This window comes from Phocoena sinus, chromosome 9, assembly GCF_008692025.1.
Source record: "Phocoena sinus isolate mPhoSin1 chromosome 9, mPhoSin1.pri, whole genome shotgun sequence".
Taxonomy (NCBI): Eukaryota; Metazoa; Chordata; class Mammalia; order Artiodactyla; family Phocoenidae; genus Phocoena; species Phocoena sinus.
Window position 1 is genome coordinate 39,305,022 of NC_045771.1, and position 22,442 is coordinate 39,327,463.

A 22,442-nucleotide genomic window follows, 5' to 3' on the forward strand; every position below is an offset into this window, starting at 1 on the left:
AGTGAAGATTAACATCCTTTCTCAATACTCAATGCCCATTAATTTTTAATTATCTCAAATGTGGCTTGTACCCAGAGTCTCTCATTAGGAAAATTCAGATTTTTCTTTTATCATTGCTTTGCAGTTCATTCAGAGCCCACTAGTGATGAATATATGACTGCTTTTAGTTTCTTTTTTGTTTTTAATTAATTAATTTATTTATTTTTGCCTGTGTTGGGTCTTCGCTGCTGCGCGCGGGCTTTCTCTGGCTGCAGTGCACAGAGGTTACTCTTTGTTATGGTGCACAGGCTTCTCCTTGCGGCGGCTTCTCTTGTTGCGGAGCATGGGCTCTAAGCACGCGGGCTTCAGTAGTTGTGGCACGTGGGCTTCAGGAATTGTGACTCACGGGCTGTGGAGCGCAGGCTCAGTAGTTGTGGTGCACGGGCTTAGTTGCTCCACGGCATGTGGGGTCTTCCTGGACCAGGGCTTTAACCCGTGTCCCCTGCATTGGCAGGTGGATTCTTAACCACTGCGCCACCAGGGCAGTCCCTGCTTTTAGTTTCTAAGAGCTATTCTGAAGGTTGAGATTGGGTAGGAATCATATTATTTTATAACCACATGTTATTTGTGGGACATCCTGGTAATTTGAATTGAAATCCTTTGAGGTGTTAGGGGAAATTTCTCCTACTCCTATATTTCCTCAGGTGGACTTAGTATCAACCAAAAGAAAAATTCTTATTAAAGTATAAAATTAGGGGAATCTGGCTATTCCATTTGATTCCAAGAGAGTATAATAGGCAAACATGTAGATTTGCTATATAATTTATCTATTCATGTATATAATAAAGAAATTGCCTCCAAAACTCAATCTTCTTGCATGTTTGTATTTTCATGTTCATTATGTACAACATAACTGTTGTTCAGTATGTACAACATATTTTCATGTCATACATTCATGTTTGTATTTTTTCTTTGGAAAGTAAAATTAAAATTTGGTTTATAAAGGTAACATAGGTAGAAAATAAAGCAATGTATAAAACTGTAGGAAAATGAATATCTTCTGAAATTGTACAACTGACAGGTGATTGATATTAACATTTTGGCATAGTTCCTAATATCTCTCAATGCATTGACATCCATGCATTTAGTCATTTATTCAACAAGTACTCATTGTGTACTTATTTTGATCTAGTCATGATTCTACACTCAGAAATGTTGTAGGGAAAATATTAAACCTTTACTCTGTGGAGCTAATTCTGGTGAGGGCAATTGTAAACAAACAAAAAAAATACATAGCAAAATTTCAGGTACGATAAGTTCTGTGAGGGAAAACAAAGTAGGGTAAGGGGATAAAGAATGATAGGAGGGGGGATTTATTCCAGGTAGGGTAATCATGGAAAGCCTCTCTGAGGAGGAGACGCTGGAACAGAGCCCTCGACTGTGGGAAAAGCCATCAAATGTCTAGAGGATAAACACATCAGGAAGAGGTAGTGTCCTCCAGCTCCAAGGCAGGAATGTGCTTGGCAGTTTAGAAGGACAGCGTGAGGGCCTGTGAGGACAGACTAGAGGGACAGCAATGATGTTGGAGAGGTAGGAGGGTGGGTGCCTTGTAGGCCAAGGTACAGAGTAGAGTTTTTATTGTAAGTATGAGTGTAGCTCTTGAAGGTTTTGAACAGGGAAGTGATGTGATTTGCTTTACATTGTTTAAAAAAAGATCACTGTAGTGACTGTGGGAAGAACAGACTAGAGGCATGAGTGGGCTCGAGGAGACTTACACAGTCTCAAAATGTAGTATAAGGTGAGGAGACTAAATCTGCTATTTCTCATTTAACAATACGTCGTGGACCATTTCAATGTTGTGTGGGTTAGGTTAGGCTTGGCCAGGGCATCTCAGCAGTGGTACTATTGACACTTGGGACCAGATAATTCTTTGTTGGGGGGGGCTGTCCTGTGCATTGTAAGATGTTTAGCCTCTACTCACTAGATACCAGTAGCCCTTTCTTTCCAGTTGTGACAAACAAAAATGCCTCCAGATGTGACCAAATGTCTCTGCTGGGGCAGAATGATCCCTGATTGAGAACTACTGGGAAAGGCAATGCTGTGGTAATAAAACCCTCCAAATTTCCAGAGTTGAACACGTGTACCTATTTCTCCCTCATGCAAAATCTGCAGTTTAACTGTTCTCAAGGTTAGCTTCTTTCTAAATTGTAGGATCCCGGTGGCATGCATCATGTACAAACACCATCTGGCTTTCAGTTGACTATGGCAGGGAAGAGAGAACTAGACCTTAATGCTTCTGCCCAAGTGACTCACGTCACTTCTGCTCACTGTTGGGCAGAACACAACTTCTTTTAACTGCAAAGGGAATGCAGAAAGTGGGGGAACACAGAGATGTTTGGTGATCAATAAATGTTTCTGCCTCACTTCTAGGCACCAAGTATCACCGGTCTAAAGCAGTTCTAGAATTCTGCTGGGCAGATACTGTGAAAATCTTTTACCCTAGGAGTGTGGGGAGGCCAGTGACTAGGCTTCTGGAACTGCTCTTGAATCTGAGGCTCCCAGACTCCACTTATCATGAGGTTTTTTTTCTTTTCATCTTTCTTGGACACGTTTGAAGTGGGTGTTGGGGTTTTGCTCTTTTTGGTAATTGTATACCTTTGTGACTAGTTCCTGACGATGGAGAACTGTGGAGCCAAGGGCTGTTTCAAGTGTTGAACAATCATGGGCTTTTTAAGGCAAAACTCATAATTCTTTTTGGCACTATAGCTCTCTCATAATCTTAAAAGACTTCCTATCTTTCAGATTACTCTATTCCACGTGCCAGTAGCTTCATCTGTAATAATCTATAATAGCCCTTCCATCTGTTTTACTTCTTTTCTTTCTTGCCTTCAAAGATCTCTCTCAGTTTAATAGTGTGTAATGCGAGACTCTCTGGAAGAGGAAGGAGGAAGGTCTTACCTATTAAGTTTTTAATATGTGTATTTATATGTATTATTCCAAAAATAGGTACAAGGTTTCTGAGGCAGGGACATATTAATTATTACTTTTAGCAATAACTACATTGGTTCTCTTTGCCTCAATTCTTCCCCATGTTCTTGGTGACGTGATGAAAGTCAGATAAAGGTGACCTTGATGTACCTGGATTTCTAAATGAGGAACCCTCAAAATATGAAGCTGAGAGTTTATATAGGAGGATAACTGTTCCTCTTCTCCTCCTGAGAGAGGGGTAGTAATCTTTAACATGTAAACACAATACCCTTGGATCTTACTCTCTAGAATGTAAATAAACATCTGTAGGCATGGGAGTGGGATTAGGCAAGCCTCTTCCAGTCTACAGCCCCTAGAATATCTTTATGGCCCAGATCTCATTCCCTTTTGATAGATAACACAGACTTCTAGCAAAGCAAATCTTTAAACCCTCCCTGAGGTATATTGTTTATTCAGTTATCTATTAACTTCCAAGTCTTTTCCTTAACTCAAGTTTCAGCAAAATGCATTTCTAAAACCTTAACATGAAAATATTCACTTCCTGACAATGCCCTTAGCCTAATTTGAGACCTGAAACTTTTCAATCTGCTGATATGTTTTACTATGTTTCACACAAAGTCCTTTTTTGCAACTTAACCAAAATAATAGCTTTTTATTGAAAGAACTATTCAGTTACAAGTGTCAGAGCTATTTATAATTGCCAAGAAATAATAGGAGAAAAGGTTTGTAGAATGATAGCTAAATTTCTAAATGTGCTATTTCCACTGTATATTTTACCATAATGAGTTATGATAATATTTACTGTATTAATTTCATCGTTATGGTTATGTTAGATTAATAAGAAGGTCTAATCAACATTTTCAGTTATGTAAACCCTTTCTTTTCCAGGGAAAGTTTGTATTTATGCTAATGTACATGGTCCGATTATTAAAATCATTCAATTGTTTTTTGAATAGCTTTATATTCTACAGTGACTGAACTTATTCCTAAAAAATTCTGTAATCTTTTCTAGAAAATGTTTGGTATCAATCTGAAACATGGTATATAACACAAGATTATACCTAAGGGAGAAGCTTTATTTCCCCCTACTATCACATTTGATAAGATTTTCCCTACTATGAATTCTTTGATACAAGTTTCGATTTACTATTGCACACATTCACACTTTCAGATGTTTATAGTGTTCTCCTCCTATGTCAATTCTCCTCTGTTCACAAGTGCTCACATTTTGCATCCAGAGGCCTTACCACTGGAAAGAGCCAATTCCTCTGGGCCTGCAGCCCACTGTCCCCACTCTTCCCATATCCAGCATCGTTCTGCCCTGTGAGGTGCATTTTGTGAGGGTGTGTGGCACCCAACTGTGTACAACCAAGCTCTTTCCTACAGTCAGCTCTTGTGCACAGGGTGAATGGCTTACACAACTTGTTATTGGAACGTCCCAGGATGAGGAAGAAGGGACAAGGCAGAAGAGGAAGTTGTCAAATAAATGATTTTCTATGTAAGAGCACCAGGGAGTAGTGGTTTTACTCCCAATCCCTATGTGTCTGCACTGCAGTTCTCCTACTGAAAAATTACCAGAGCTGTGCATATCATAATATCCTTATTTTTCTTAGACATTGTAAGTAGCATTAAATCTACTGTGACAATAGGCTCAAGTAGTCGAGGGGCTTGCATTAAAACCTGGGCCAGGGCTTCCCTGGTGGCGCAGTGGTTGAGAGTCCACCTGCTGACGCAGGGGACACGGGTTCGTGCCCCGGTCCGGGAAGATCCCACATGCCGCGGAGCGGCTGGGCCCGTGAGCCATGGCCACTGAGCCTGTGCGTCCGGAGCCTGTGCTCCGCAACGGGAGAGGCCACAGCAGTCAAAGGCCCGCGTACCGCAAAAAATAAAAAATAAAAATAAAAAAAACCTGGGCCAATCTCAGGCCCCTCTCTTCCTCTGGATACCACTCAAAACTGTTAACCTTATGGGTTACTCTGTAAATTGGTGAGAATAGCACATTCCAAAGTGGTATACTTCCTCTCAAGAATCCAAATGACTTCTAACCATTGTACCTCTTTTTCAATACCAAAAAAGTGAAAATGCAGTTATTTATCTTTTACTTTGGAGGGACTATCCCAATAACTAGATCCCAGAAACATCAATGAAGTAATTAACCCCTGAAATTTCGTTCGATTTATCTCTCCCACTTCCTGTTAACATGTGTCTCATTAAGTCATCTGAGGTAATTCCTGCTTCCTACTCATCAGGTCCAATTTTCATGTCATCAATGTAGTGAAGAAACGTAATCTGTAGGATTTCACTCAGACCCAAACCCAGTCAGACTAGAGTTTGGTAGAGAACTGGAGAGTTAATTTGAGTTAATTTGGCTCTAAATTACTTTCGACTCTGGTGGGTAAAAGCCGACCTCACGTTTCTTCACAGTTACTGTAAGGGAAAAAAAACAATTGTCCATCCACAGCTGCGGACCAGGTACCCGCGCCCTGACCTTACGTAGAGGTGCGCTCGGCCTCTCGGCGCTCGCTTGCTTGGGTCTGGCCATGACGGCGACTGCGGCGGGGAGAAGGCTCAGGAAGCTTGTGGGCCGAGCCTGCAAGGCGGCTTGGGGAGACCTCCATCCGCCTGGCCGTCTCCCTGATCGATGTCAGTGCGTCAGTGTGTCCACGTCCCGGCTGACGCACTAGCTCTTGCTGTGGGCGGGGCCAAGCTGCGCTTGCGCACAGTCGCCTCGTCACGTGGTACCGCCGGGACTCCCGCCGGTGGTCGCCTCCTTTCTCCTCGAGATGCTTCCCACGCTACCTCCACCGGCCTTGCCACCGCCTAGCCCGGAAGACCAACAAAGAGGTGTTTGTCAGCTGTAACCCTCAAATCACAGACATTGTGCTACTTGTGAGAAACAGGATCAAGGAAGAAATGGAGGCTTTTGTGGAAAGTTCTAGTGGAGTGGCGTAAGTGAGGATTTGTAACTTATGTACAATATACATTTAAATAAATGGATTGAATTTTAAAAAAATGAAAACAAATAATGAAGTTGACACGTTTGGAAATGAGAGCGCTAAAGCCGTTATGCAGTGGAGGCAGTACTCAGTGAACACCAACATCGCTTCCCTGGCAGCCCTTCTTTATTCTCAGATAGGAAGTGAACAGTACTGGGCGGCCTACACTCCCAGCACTCGCTCCTGGACTTTCTCCGCAGCCCCTGGCAGAATGTTGTCTGTACTCATTCTAAACTCCAGGTACATCAAGTTTCTAGCTCAAGATCAACTGTCAACGTACTATCAGTCATTAAAAAAAAAAAAAAGGAAAGAAAATGCAGAACGCCATTAGGCAAAATATATTCTGGACTGCTGTTACTGATATAATCCTGGCTGGAGAGAGAGCCAGAATATGATGTGGTGTGGCCTCAGTGTTCTTCCCAGCAAGGAGTCTCCCTTTGACACGGGAAGCCTGGGGGCTTCAGATGCCCAGTCTGGCTGCAGGGAGCCAAGGCACCAGAGGGAAGCTGGTAAATATGTTTCAGGTATCAGCACACGCATGCTTGGAACTCCTCCCTTGTGTCACTTGTTCTACTGCCCTAAATGGCTTCTTGCATCCCCATCTCCCACGGCCTGGAAGAAGAATGCAGAGAAATTCGCCTATACCAGCTGCATACCAGGTACCAGAGACTTTGATAATCTGCTCAAATAAACATACTGTTTCTAGAATAGAAGCTGTAGTTGGTGTAATCGCCTGATTAAGTTTATGATAGTGCATAGTTATTTGCTGAGATCCAGCTGCTTACTGCTGGTGGCTATCTCTCCAAGTTCCCAGGTGTGCTATAGCTATGTTTTACTATTATGGTAGAGGAAAATCTAGGGGATTTCACATTGTCCTGCTTTATTATTTTTTTAATAGATTAATTAATTTATTTATTTTTGGCTGCATTGGGTTTTCATTGCTGCCTGCGGGCTTTCTCTAGTTGCAGTGAGCAGGGGCTGCTCTTCATTGTGGTGTGTGGGCTTCTCATTGCGGTGGCCTCTCTTGTGGAGCACAGGCTCTAGGCGCGTGGGCTTCAATAGTTGTGGTGCGTGGGCTCAGTAGTTGTGGCTCGTGGGCTCTAGAGTGCAGGCTAAGTAGTTGTGGCACACGGGCTTAGTTGCTCTGCGGCATGTGGGATCTTCCTGGACCAGGGCTCGAACCCCTGTCCCCTGCATTGGCAGGAGGATTCTTAACCACTGCGCCACCAGGGAAGCCCTGTCCTGCTTTTATTTCATGAGGTAGAGAGCCAATCCGTGGGTTCTGCCACTTACTGAGTATATCTATTTAAATCACTTATCCAGGAAATGAGAATATAATCATAATATGGGTCCTTGGGTCCACTGAGGTTGTCGTGATCCAGACTTGAATGAAAACACCGTATATCAAATTACCACCACATGCCCTCTTTTGAATTGGAAAATATTGTGGTATTTTGGGCCTCCAGGGATAACCACCAATTTTGAGCCTGTATTTAATAAATATTTAAAGGTCTAGGGACTTCACTTTTCCTGTGTATCAGTCATCAAAGCAAATGGTGGTAAATACCTTTGAGCAGACTAAGAGATTTATAGTATGTATGTATGGCAGTTATTCAGGGTCAGTCCTAAAGGGACTCCCCATCAGTCAAAAGCTTTAGGTCTGTGAACTTAGATCTGTAAACTAGGTAAGTAGCTGTGACTTCAGTTATGTTGACTCAAGTCTGGTTTTTGGCCACAAGACCTATATATATATTTTTTTATCTGTTACATAGATGAACAGGCTTAGTCTGTTCAGGCTGTATATCCATAGATGGGTAGTTTATAAACAACATAAATTTAATTCTCACAGTTCTAGAGGCAGGAAGTGCAGGATCAGGGTGCTAGCATGGCTGGGTTCTTGTGAAGGCCTTCTTCCAATTCATAAACTTCTCATTGTGTCCTAATATGGTGGAAAGGGCAAGGGGGCTTTCTTGGGCCTTTTTTTTTTTTTTTTGTGATATGCGGGACCTCTTTTATAAGTGCATTAATATCATTCATGAGGGTTCCACCCTCCTGATCTAATCACCAAAGCCCCCACCTCCTAATACCACCTTGGACATTAGGATTTCAACATATGAATTTTGGGGAGATACAAACATTCAGACTATAGCAAGTAATATTTAGTAGGCTGCCTATGTATTTTACTTCTAAAGACACCATGATCAATTACACATTGGTAAATAAACAAACCCCCCAAAATCCATGTTCAAAACATTCACATCACAACTTCATTCTTGAGGCATATTTCAGTAATTGCCACTTACCTTCTCAGTGGAAGTACTGCCACTTGTCCACAAATATTCTGCGAAATCATCTTTTGCTTTGAAGTCAGGATGTTCAAAACCCAAGCTTGCCATTTCTTTCTGCAAACTTTGCAGGGCAGAATTATCCCTTCCTCACTAGTGTTTTTAAATTATAGTTACATGACAGAAACATGCAGCACCCCTTAGTATCTCAAAGCACGTGAATTGACAGACCTTCACAATCAGTCACAGATGATCTTTTAATTAATTGTGAATACCATGGAACATCATGGATTACCAGCATCCTATTCTATTAAAAAAGGAACCCAGCTCTGTTTTCACAGCCAAGGTAAAAATTAATTGTCCTAGAATTTTATTTTGAGGGCTTGCTTTGTAGGACCTCTTTTGATACCATGCATTGTATCATTCAGAGTTCAGACAGGATAACAGAAACCATACTAAGTATCTCAAAAGAGAGAGTTAAATATAGGGAATTGGCTAGCAGGTGTTGCAGCAATTAAAACATTAAACAGCAAAAAAGGAAAGAAACACAAAGGTAAGAACTGCAGGAGCTGTTGCTACTCCTAGGGTAGGAGGACCAAACAGAGAAGTTGGTTGGCATTGTGAAACCTGAAAGCCCAGAGAAGAGGCCCAACAGTTAAGACTCTAATCTCTTAGAAGGGGACACAACTTGGCTGCTGTTAGTGCTTCACCAGGAGCTTGGAGGAGGCAATTTATGGAGCTGGAGTTCAGACTCTGGGGATGGTTGCTGTTTGGATGGATTCTGCTGGTAACCATTGAGAGGGTGCAATGAAGCTCGTTCAGAAACAGCTGGAAGATACTTGAGACTGGCACCAGTTGCTGAGACAATGCTGCCAGTAACAGTAAGCTCATAGAAAGAAGCAAATCCTTTTCATTTCTCTCACCTTATCGACTCCTTTGAGTACTCCATTTACCGGAATCAAATACAAAGCCAGGGGGTAAATAAATGTAGTTTGCCAAGTCCCAGCTCCAGAATCACAGAGAAGACCCATATATCTATAGGGATTTGTTCCAATATGCATTTTCTCACTTTTGGAATCAACTGTTGATTTTCCAGGTCAGTTAATCTCACTGGAACTTTTTAAAAGTATTTTTTCTTTGTAAGCATTTATTCTAAATTATATTTCCTTCCCTTTATACAGGAGTCATGTTCACAGTCTACTTTTTTTTTGAAGGAAGAGGTCTTATACTCAGATTAAATGTCTGTGTTTATACTTTTTAAATAGAGTATCTCTATCAGCACTTTGCTGTTACTGAACATATCAAAATTTTGCTTGGTGAACACATTGAATGATCAGATGGCTTTCTCTGGAATCTTGCTATCATCAAATCATTAACTCTCCAGACTTTTTCTGGGTAGCTCTGACTTGGAAATTCTCCCTCTACTGCCTTGAGCGCTTCTCCTTGCTCCTACTGAAATGTCTGTTTGGTTTTATGGTAATCCACTGATAATATGGTCCTCTAGATTTCCATTATCACCTCTCTGACCAGGTTCTTTGAGTAGGGTCCAGGAATAGTCACATTCTTGAGTGTTACTGACCCCTGTGATTTGTTCATTTGTTGCTGTTCTTACGAATTGGCAAAGATGCACGAAGGCAGAGCCGTAGGGGCACAACCTTCCTTTTCAGCTTACTGCGCAACCCAGGTCATCGTGCCAATCAAAGCCATCTTTAATTTCATTTCCAAATACTTGGTGTCTAGAAGAAATGTCTTTTCCAAGTCTCCAAGTCCCCAAGTTATCTTTTATTTCTTCTTGTAAATTTACTAATTCTATCCTGAACTCATTGTTTTCTTGTAATATCTTGCCATACACAATCAATTGGCAATTAACACATGCTATTAAGTTTATTTAATCATCATGATCATCAGCCTAGAGCTACAAGTTCATTAGCTGTATAGCCTTTTTCAAGTTATCAAGTCTTCAGTTTTATTAAATATTTTGCTACTGTGCAGCATGAATCTGTATCTCACTGCTGTCTGGAAATAGTTTTCTCACTACCTTCCGCATGATAACTAAGCCAGTGTCATAAATTTTAGTGGTTTTTTTTTCCTTAGAACAGTATCTCACTTTTGCCATAATGTTTTTATTACTCAGGTTAGTCTAGTCTCTATGGTGGTAATTAATGTATCCCCAAATTTGCCTAACAACCTATTTGTTTCTTGTTCTCACAGTCTATTGTGGGTCCAGTCGCTATTTTCCAAGTAGTAACTCAATGATTCAGACAGTTGCCTTGCAGACATGCTGTTTAGAATATGTAGTTTCTAAGTCAGCGGCAGGGGGAGTTGGATGTTCACACACTGGCTTGTAAATGCCAGCCATCAATGCATGTCATTGATGACTTCTGCTTACCACCGTTGTCCATAATTAGTCATATTCCCTGGCTTAACTGAAAGGGTGTTGGAAAGTGTGGGGAATCCATGCATATATTGGGGGAGCACATGGGTATATGGGGAGCTGTAAATGCAGAGGCTCAAATGAACATTGATATTCATGATCATTCTTAAGTAGAACTTAGATAACTCAGGAAAGTTAACTTCCTAGTTGATAGAAATTTAGATTGTTTCCAAACTTCTAGTGTTAAAAAAATGCTTCTGTGAATATTCTTTTTTTTAAAAAAATCTTTATTGGAGTATAATTGCTTTACAATGGTGTGTTAGTTTCTGCTTTATAACAAAGTGAATCAGTTATACATATACATATGTTCCCATATCTCTTCCCTCTTGCGTCTCCCTCCCTCCCACTCATGCGTCTCCCTCCCTCCCACTCATCCTCCCTGTGGTCACAAAGCACCGAGCTGATCTCCCTGTGCTATGAGGCTGCTTCCCACTAGCTATCTACCTTACATTTGGTAGTGTATATATGTCCATGCCTCTCTCTCGCTTTGTCACAGCTTACCCTTCCCCCTCCCCATATCCTCAAGTCCATTCTCTAGTAGGTCTGTATCTTTATTCCTGTCTTACCCCTAGGTTCTTCATGACTTTTTATTTTTTTCTTAAATTCCATATATATGTGTTAGCATACGGTATTTGTCTTTCTCTTTCTGACTTACTTCACTCTGTATGACAGGCTCTGGGTTTATCCACCTCATTACAAATAGCTCAATTTCGTTTCTTTTTATGGCTGAGTAATATTCCATTGTATATATGTGCCACATCTTCTTTATCCATTCATCCGATGATGGACACTTAGGTTGTTTCCATCTCCTGGCTATTGTAAATAGAGCTGCAATGAACATTTTGGTACATGACTCTTTTTGAATTATGGTTTTCTCAGGGTATATGCCCAGTAGTGGGATTGCTGGGTCATATGGTAGTTCTATTTGTAGTTTTTTAAGGAACCTCCATACTGTTCTCCACAGTGGCTGTATCAATTTACATTCCCACCAACAGTGCAAGAGGGTTCCCTTTTCTCCACACCCTCTCCAGCATTTATTGTTTGTAGATTTTTTGATGATGGCCATTCTGACTGGTGTCAGATGATGTCTCATTGTAGTTTTGATTTGCATTTCTCTAATGATTAATGATGTTGAGCATTCTTTCATGTGTTTGTTGGCAGTCTGTATATCTTCTTTGGAGAAATGTCTATTTAGGTCTTCTGCCCATTTTTGGATTGGGTTGTTTGTTTTTTTGTTATTGAGCTGCATGAGCTGCTTATAAATTTGGGAGATTAGTCCTCAGTTGTCAGTTGCTTCATTTGCAAATATTTTCTCCCATTCTGAGGGTTGTCTTTTGGTCTTGTTTATGGTTTCCTTTGCTGTGCAAAAGCTTTTAAGTTTCATTAGGTCCCATTTGTTTATTTTTGTTTTTATTTCCATTTCTCTAGGAGGTGGGTCAGAAAGGATCTTGCTGTGATTTATGTCATAGAGTTTTCTGCCTATGTTTTCCTCTAAGAGTTTGATAGTTTCTGGCCTTACATTTAGGTCTTTAATCAGATGGCAGAAATTTAAAGCTAGAGTCCACAGAGGTACTCTTAACAAGAAATTGCCTATTTCATAGCATTATACTTAAATCTTTCCTTCCCTCTGTCCCTTCCTTCTTTCCTCTTTCCTTCCCTCCCTCTCTCCTTTTTTTCTTCCTTCCTTCCCTCCTTTCCTCTTTCTTTCTTTCCTCCCTTCCCCTTTCTTTCTTTGTAGAACCAACCTAGACTGTATCTTAGAATTGATTTATATTTGTAAACAATATGCAAGAATGATTTCCATTTTAAATGAACCTACATTTCCAGAGTAAGTGGAACAAGAGACTTAGCTGTAGATAGGCTATGAAAAAGAACTTGCATTGTATTTTTCATTTAGTTAGTTTTACTTCTGTTTTCTTGTACATTAAATCTCATGGCCATCTAGAAACAAAATTGTAAAATAGATGAAGTTTGCCTTTCTTCTGTCTGTTTTTTAGCACCTCTATTCCTCCACTCCCCACCCTGACACCAGGTACCCAGAGACCCTTTTCAGCTTCTTCTTATTTCACTATTTCAAATAAAGCTTTTGTCTGTGGAATATGAATCTATCCCGTTTCCATCTAACAGAACTGAGAGCCTACGTGTTGATGGGGTAAGTAGCTTTAGGAATACATTAACTTGCCTTATTACATGGGATATTCTGCAGCAAAGCTGCAATGTAATTAGGAAGGCATTGTTACCGCCAGTAAATAAACAAACTGACTTCAGAAAGGTCAAGTGACATCACCAATGCCAATCAGTTAGTAGGTGGCCAAGAGAGAACTAAAACCATATGTCAGCATTCTTTCCATAGCGCTACTCTGGAAAGACACTTATTAGTTAAATCTCATGTGGTATTTATGTATGATAAAAGCTTCCTTTAGCTTTTATCCCAGAATACATTGTATTAGGGACAATTTCTAAGCCCAGTTGAAAGACTATCAAATGGTAGAGTTTCAGTCACTAGCAACAGAGTTTTGGCAGTGGAAATATTTTAGGAAAAATCTACTGACTTCACCTGTAAATGATCAGATTTGGAAAGCAGACCCTTGCAAATCTGATCATTTTCTTACTCCACTTTTTGATAAAAAATTGTATAATTCCTTTTTATCATTCAAATGTTGGCAATAGACATCAACAAGGAAATTCTTCATATATAACACAATTATTTAAGACATAGGCTTTGATATGGGACAGAATTGGGGTGAAGTTCTGACTCTATATTTTACTACCTTTGTGACGGAGGTTTGGCTAATTCAGTCTCATTTGCTGCAATGGAAAATGGAAATGATCAGGTCTAATACTCAGCTTTTTTGCCCCATATAGCTGTATTGATTGCTAACTCTTCAGTTATTTAAGAGTCATAATGATTCTTAAAAAATTACACCACTGTTCAGATGACTTCTTTTTTTCAGTATAATACTTTTTCCATCCCACACCTTACTAAATAAATATATTACCATATTGACACTTTAGTTTCAGGCAAAGACACGTGTACCAATTTTTTTTAAAAATCAGCTTTTGGTTAGAGAATATACTACAAAACAGTATCCAATCACTGTGTTAACATGTTTGCTTTGTATAATTAGCACAAGTGAGAGATATGCAGAAGTAGATGCTTCTCTGACACCTCGGTCTCTCTGTTGTGAGCCCACACAAATTTGATTTATTTTGAAGTGCTCTCAGGTTTTATTTTTATTTTGAGCTTCTTATTGTTGTTGTTTTTCTGTACTGTAGCTATTTTTAATTGTATTTGAGTGCAGAATAACCATGTACCTCCCAAAAGGCTTATTAGCTGGGTCAAAGTCAATCACTTGGTTCTTCATTTCTTCATTCCTTCCCCAGTATGATTTCTTTGTATCCTTTTCCACTTAGCTCCACCTACTATTGAGTCATATTTGCCTCCTTGTTTAGTACAATAGTATTTTATGTTATTTAAATTGTTCATATTTTTCTATCTTTGAAAGTTGTTTGAGTGTCTTGGGTTGGGATGAAATGCATCATAATTTTTCCCATTAAAATTAATGGAAATATATACATTTTAATAGCTTTGCAACTAATGGCAAGGTTTTTATGAACAAATTAAAATCATTTTATGAGGCATACTAGTTGGTAAATAATTAATGTCCTGAATCCTCTAAGTGCCTCCTCCCCCCACCACTTCTCTGGCTACCTAAGTTCTCCTCAAGAATGCCCTCCCCTGGTCCTCCCCAACACAGAACTGGACTCAGTAAGAATCCTTCGGAATCCTGCTCCATCATGGTTGGCTTGCATTCTAAATGGTCCATACTCTTGCTATACCTGTTATTTAATATTGTAAATATTCTTTCTAGCAGTGATAAAAATAGAACCTATCCCAAAGGGTTGTTTTAGGAATGAGATTATATAATGCATGCAAGGAACAATTTAAAAATCTGTGTATTTGTATAAGTAAACACTTAAATATACCAGTTTTACAAATATGTTGTGGTAAACACAGGCTTCTATTTTTGATATCTTCAGTTATATTTCATCAATAAGGAATAATATATTTGATTTTGAATTGGCTATGCATCAAATTGCATGAAATCCAAAATAAATAACAACACACAAAATTATAAATTTTTGCAATTGATTTATTTTTTAAAAGAACTTTATATAAACAAATATTAATGCAGAAAAATCCTCTGTGTAAATATGTGTGTATATAATTGAACATTTAGATTACAATCAATGCAAAATTGTAATTTTGTTGATAACATTTTCATGGAATCAGTATATGAGTCAAACTTAGATACATATTGATTATCTTGGATTATTTAATTTATATATGTGTTTACATGATTTGTGTCAACAAATTCCCACAAAGCATGAAAATATTTTTGTTCTAGTACTGTGAGAGATCCTCAGCAGCATTCAACAATTGGCCATTGTGAACCATGATGAGAAAAGCTAAACCAACCTATCCTGCCTCTTTATGTTCACCTACATTCTTAACTTTAGTCACTTACTATGTCTACTCATGGTGGGTATTCACTGAACAAAGAGTACCTATCAACCTCTATAGACTACATGGGAGGCTGGGCATGTTTTTGAGCATCTCATGTATTCAGCCTTGAATGCAAGCTGTCTGGGTCTGGGATGACCCTGGGCTGAGACCCAGAAGAAGTTACTCAGGCTCTTTGTATCTCAGTTTTCTCATCTGTACAAACAAGGATAAAAATAACATATACCTCATAGTGTTGTAGTGAAGACTTAGTTCATACATTTAAAAATTTTAGGATAGCACCTGGCAAATAGAAAATGTTCTATTATAGTAAGCTATTTTTGAAAATAACTATTGCCATTTTATAGCCCAGTGAGAAGAATTAAGTGGCATCCGTTTGGACATTGAGGTGTGTACCTGACCACATGTGTTTTTAATACTGATATTTTGATTTTCATAAAAGTGGATAAGCTGTGAATAAAAAAATGTCTGGGATGTTTTTAATTGTTTGGTGTTAACTAGTATTTTATTGTTGAATTTAAAATAAACAATAAAAAATCAACTTTCTAACTGGGATTGTTATATTCTGGGCATTAAAATGGAAATGATTGAGATAGGATGGGGGTTATTGAAGATAGGATATGTATCATAAATTCCAGATGAATCTTCTTAAATTCATTAGCTGAATTTTCACTAGAAATGGAAAAAAAAACTCAAGTCTATGAAATATGTGAAAGATTCCTTTGCAAAGGAATCTCTTCTGATGGCAATAACAGGTGCGATTAGATGTGGCCTCTTGAAGAACGGGAACCTGAGTTAGGGTCATTCCTAAAAAGAAGTAGAGTTTTTGAGTATGAGGAATAATAGGCTCAGATGAATCAGAAAAGCATGCAACACAGAGGAAAATAACTGCAAGTTACAATGAAGAGTGTGATATAAGAGAAAGGAGAAAAAGAAGATATGACAAGTGGTATGGAAGATGTGAGAAAAAATGAAAAGTGTTATAGGAAGTGAAAATGAGGAAGAAGTTTCTAAGAACTAGACCAAGAAGAAATGAGAAAGAGGAAAATGATGGAAGAGAGACTTTAGAATCTATGGAAACAGGAAGTATTATAGCAAAAAACATTGAAAAGTCACAGGAGTGAGCCTAAGGTATAAATGAGTATTTTCAGAAATAAATGATACAAATATCAAGGAAGAAAATGAAGGGAAAGATATAAAGAAACAAAAGTTGATAAAGAAATGCTGTATTGAAGTCTAACCGTTAAATGTTTGTCAGTTTCTACCAAAAGTTTATATTCCTTTAGTATTTTAATAAATTCATTACCTGTTCTTTAAAAAGATGACATGTATTAGCATTGTCCACCAATTTTCTAGTTTGAGAACCATTCTTCTTCAGTTAATCTATTGTTTATTTGTTCAAACAGTACACTAATAAGCAATTATTCTGTTATTCTAAACAAATATGTTAATCGCTTCTTAAGGTCACCTTTTCAGAGTATTACTAGGAGTGATTACAAGATTAAAGAGTGAAAAGAAATGAGCCAAGAATATGCAAATGAAATTTATATTAATTACCTTACAATGATGACAAGGATGAGTGATCTTATTTTTAAATCAGAAATCACTCCTGAACTAGCAATTCACCATTGACACTTATTGTCATGGTGCTTCTAAAATGACATTTGAAGAGATCACTGTTATAATATATGCATATGCTTTAAATATAGACATAGTATTAGCTCAACCTTCTAAAATATTCACACATGTAAAATGATATGCCTACAACATAGATTTACTGAGTTCATTTTGCTGTCCAGCCATTAGTCAAGGCTTTCGGAATACAAAGAAAATAAAACTAAGTCACTAACCCCAATAAGTTTCTGATTTAATGAGACAGATATCTAAAACAACTTTAATAAAATATATGTGTTATCACAAACTGGTGAGGGTAAGACAAGGGAAGATGAAAATAATGAGTTAAGAAAAGCTCATTAGGGTAAGTGTTCTTTAAACAGGGTCTCAAACTATTTAAGAATGGGATGGCTAAATTATTCCTCACAAAGAAAAGGGCAAGCAGAGAGCACTGCAGGCAGGAAGAAACAGGGTATTTTACATGTAACAAGAGGGTCAACCAGTGACAATGGAACTCTTATTTTTTGAGGGGAATTTTCAGGATCCTAAGGTTCTGTTTGGCATTCATTTAGGTTTATATAATGACCTAACCTGAAAAATTAAAGGACTAATAACACCAAGTCACTAGAAGCAATGTAATTTAATTAATCCTGAAGCAAGATATGCTTTTTTACATTTCTTAAAGATTCACTAGTACCTTTACATATTAATGGTGGAAAAGATGTTACATCTGGCCAAGACCTATGTATGCTACACTTAGGGAAAACAATTAATTTCAGCATTATTTTAAAGGAAAAGTTAAAAATTTTGTTCTATATTTAATTACATCAAATTGTAATAGAATCAAATTGTAATTACATCTAATTGTACAATTCAGTGGTCAGATTGACAACATATACACGGACCATTCAAAATTTTTCAGCCCAGCGGGGGAAAATGAACTCCAAATATAGTTTTGTTTAACATACAGTTATTGAGTATCTGGTATATGTGCTTGACACTGAGTGATGCTAAAAGATAGGCATGAACTTGGATAAAATGCTGTCTCTTCATATTCTTCAAAAGAAAGAGTGCGTATAAAGCTGTATTAGAAGAGGATGCATATGTATGAAGGGGATAAGGATAATCTAGTTGGAAAGGGCGCATCCCGAGGAGTTGTTTCTGGAAGCTGCGTCTGCATAGTAAAACTGTCATTTATACTTATATTGTATGCTTATTTTGGGAGAGGGAACTTTGGAGAGGCTGATGGAGGTTTATGGGGTTAAAGTCATTCTTTGGTGACATCATTGACTATAATCAAAACATTTACTTCGGGGAAAAATAATCAAAGAAAAATTACATTGGAATTTTATTCAATAAGCCTAGGACAAATCCAATTAAAAGGATCCCATGATGAAATATTGGCTAGGCGAAATACAAACGCCTTAAATAATAATGCTAAACAGTACTCTAGTCTGGATAGGGAACCACAAATACGTGGCAGAAGTATTGCAAGAATAGATGTAAATATCAATTTATTTGAGAATTCCTAGAAACAGTAGGACTACTATAATTTATAAATGAACGATACCCTGAGAGGTTATTTATCTTTATTTACCTAAGAATCATAGAGAAGATGTTTCACAGTTAAAGCCCTTGAGTACAGAAACCAGAAATACATTTCATTATGTACAGTTCAAAATTATTATTCAAAATATGTGAGAAAGATGAACTGCTTTAATAAGCCAGAGAGGGACCTGGATAAGGAGGTAAAATATTGAGTAAAAATATCAAAATGAGCAGAATGAACTTTGCAGAGATCAAGTCATGTTGAACTATTAATCCTAAAAGCTAACAGAATAGTCGACCAAACTCTTAGCCTATAGAGGAACTGAGCAGCTCTTCTGAAGCAGAGAGGTTTTCTGTCCCCATTCTCAAGTGCAATAATAGCTAATACTTTAATATTTTAATGAATCTTAGCATTTTGGTACAGAGATGCTTTAGTAGCTCCATAGCCTTTGCTTAATGATATTTTGCAGTCCCTAGCTAGCACAGGATCTCTCTCCTTAGATAATTTGAGTAGTAAGTGTATACTTTAGAGTTTAAAAGACTAGCGGAAACTAAAGAATTGCAATATATATCTTGTTAACTTCAGTTTGCCTCTCTGAAGAAGATAATATACTGATTAGCAATCCAACAGAGTTTAACAACTGTTCTATTTAGGGGAAGGTAATAGAATGGTTAACTAATGATAGGCTTGTTTCTGGGAAACAAAGAATGTTACTACCACAAGTAAGGTGTCAACACAAGAGTAGTGTCCTCCAAGTCTACAGCAAATTCTTATTGAATGATTGGATAGTTTTTTGTTTGTTTGTTCTCGGTTTTCCTTCTTAAAAGTAAATCTATCATTTGGGTCTCCCACCTAGGACATAAATGCAGTCTCATTTTCTTTTAACTGAGATTGAATTGGTTTTGGATATGTTCTAATGTCCATCAATATTTCCTCTCTTGTAAGAATATTTATGACAGTACATGACCTACTTTCTGAAAAAGGCTTCAGTTTAAGGTTTAGAAGTACTTCCTGCCTTTAATTATCCTTTAGAATACTCTGCTGTTCAGCAAACACTTATCGAGTGGTTACTGTGTTCCTTGTATTGATCTAAGCATCGCTGAGGAATAGTATAGCTTCTGCTTTTAGCTGAATTTGGGAGATGAGACTTGCCACAGCAGAGAGTCAGAGGAAGAGCTATGGGAGTTCAGAGGAGGGAGCAATTACTTTCAGTTGAGAAGTCAGGAAAAACTTCAAGGAGGATGTAGTGTTTGTGTGAAGTCTTGGGAGGATGAGTAATTTTGGGTATTTGGAAAGATGGGGTTGGGGGGAGTACATAGAGTCACAAGTAGAAGGCATATATAAAAAATAGCTCAGGAACAGGAAACACAGTGTATGTTCTTGAATTAACATATTTTTGATTGCCTGCACAGTTTGACTCCTTCTCTGGACATAGTACCTATCTAGAGTCATACTGCTGGTTGGCCAACTGGAGTCTGTCCTTCAAAACTTAAAACTAAGAAACAAAGGCATGATGGTAGAGATGAGTTCATAAAAATATCACGTGGAGTCAGGAGAGTGAAAGCTATGTTTGGTATATTTGCTGCTGAGAAGCAAAGAAAGTTTCAAGAGGTTGCCTCAATCCTGAGTAGTTTCCCAAGTCTCATCTCCAGGTTTCATGTGATTTAACTCTGTTCTGGTGCTATTTAAAGACACTATGCCCTTTCAGTAGACACTCCTTTATTTGAACTACTTGAGTGGGTTTTTGTTCCTTGAAATCAGAGTCTTGACAAACATATTATGATCAAATGGTGAGTCTAGATTGATTGGTGCCCAGAGTGCCTAAATTGAATCAGTACAAACTGTTTTTGAGATAAATGGGGCTCAGATTATAGAATTCCCTGATGCCAATCAGTTTTTCTACTTTGGGAACAATGAAAGAATTTTTCTGAGCATGATGATGGTGACATCAGAACTATATCCTTGAAAAGTTAACTCAGCTTTAATATGCAGAATGGATTGAGGGAAGAGAGTGAAATAGACAAATTGAGAGACTGATTAGGTGATGTGTTTGTGGTGTAAAGTGATGACAGTAGGAATGAAAAATGTTTTGTGTAAGTAGAATTGTCTCAGTGGGGCAACTGCTCCGATGGCAATGTTAAAAGAGGGAGAAATAAAGAATGTCTTAGGCAGTTTCTGCTTAAATGACTACCAGAAAAGGGGGCACCTTGGGCTATAAATTTAGAAATTGATTTCATGGAGGTAATATCTTGAAGTATGGGATGATAAGAGATCAATAAGTGATGTAGTATAGACAGTTATGGGGATAGGGGCTTGACAAAAAAACCTGGAACCTTGAGAAATGTCTACACTTTAGATAAGGTCAAGAATGAGAAACTAGATTAGTATGGAGATTTCTAAAATGTAGACGAGTTAGTGACATGAGGTTTATGTATGATAATTTGCAGCAAGATTAAGGATATGAGAAAAAGGCCAAAGGACTTGGATGGAGTGAATCATTGGTGAAGTTGTATCAATACAATTTCAAATGAAGTGGGTGATTATGAAGGGAAGACTACTTTCTCAAAACATTTGAAGTAGAGAAAGGAGAATGCATTGCTTGAAGGGGTAATAAGTTGAAGAAGAGATTTAGAAGAGTGAAGACTATATTGTAGGACTTTCCTGGTGGTGCAGTGGTTAAGAATCCACCTGCCAATGCAGAGGGCACGGGTTCGAGCCCTGGTCCAGGAAGATCCCACATGCTGCAGAACAACTAAGCCCGTGCACCACAACTACTGAGCCTGTGCTCTAGAGCCCACAGGCCACAACTACCGAGCCTGCGAGCCACAACTACTGAAGCCCACGCACCTAGAGCCCGTGCTCTGCAACAAGAGAAGCCCACGCACCACAACGAAGAGTAGCCCCCCTGCTCGCCACAACTAGAGAAAGCCCACACACAGCAACAAAGACCCAACACAGCCAAAAGTAAATTAATTAATTAATTTAAAAGAAGATTATATTGTGTAGTGAGATACCTTGGAAATACTGAATATTCAAAAGCATGGTGAAAATACTCTTTAAAGCATAATGGTTATGAAGATGATAGGGAGGGTGAAAGTAGGGCACAAGTGTCAGTCTTGTAGAGTGAAGGTAAAGAAAAGAGAATGTGTCAAAATACAGATATTTTGAGGCAGGGAAATTGGAAGAATAAACAATTAATACTGAATGGCCTCAGACAATAATAGACTAGAGTATTTGCTGAAAGGAATAGGGAACTTAAGGAAAGCAGAAAAGGCAATCAGGTGGATATGAATAAATCATTGGTGAGTTAGCAAGAGTTTGTAGTAAGACCAATTTGTCTAGTTTCACAATATTTTCTATTAATTTAAAGGGAATAAGGAAAATACTAAATTGAAAGAGTAGGCAGAGAATCATGAATTCTTTTAAGTATAGAATTTCTTTTTTTTTAATAGCTTAAGTATTTTATTTGTTTGCAACTAAGCTTGTTAACGCTATATAATGAAAATGTACAAAGAATAATGTTCCAGTTTTTGGCTAGATTTAAGTCAAAGATATTCATTAATAAGGAGTCTTCGAATGTGAATATTCCAGAAACTTCTCTAAGCTATCTGATCAGGACAGCTGTCTCTGAATATTACCTTACTTTGCAAGGTACTGGCATACATTTGAATTAAACTCAGTTTTTTTCAAAATAAGCCTTAATTTAAAAAATTATTCTATATTCAAACTAAAACAATTTTAATAGAACTTTCCTTTCCAGAAAAAATAATAAAGGAAACAAGGCATTTTGTAAAACATGGTCTTGAGCAAGTCACAGTAAAAAATAAATGTGTACTTAACTTCCACCTGCTCAAAACAGAGGCTACTTTCTGTTCCTCAGCCTTGGAAATAACGTGAAGAACAGTCTGTAAGCAACTTGGGGCAGGGGGTTGCCCAAACAAAGCTCAAGCAATTGAACATGGACAGCTCTTAAAAGAATCTGGGGGAACCTGACCAAAGGATCCAAATTCTATTTTTAGTAACTGATACAAAGGTGAAGTGGCGCCTCCCAAGTAGCAGTGCCTCCGGGGCG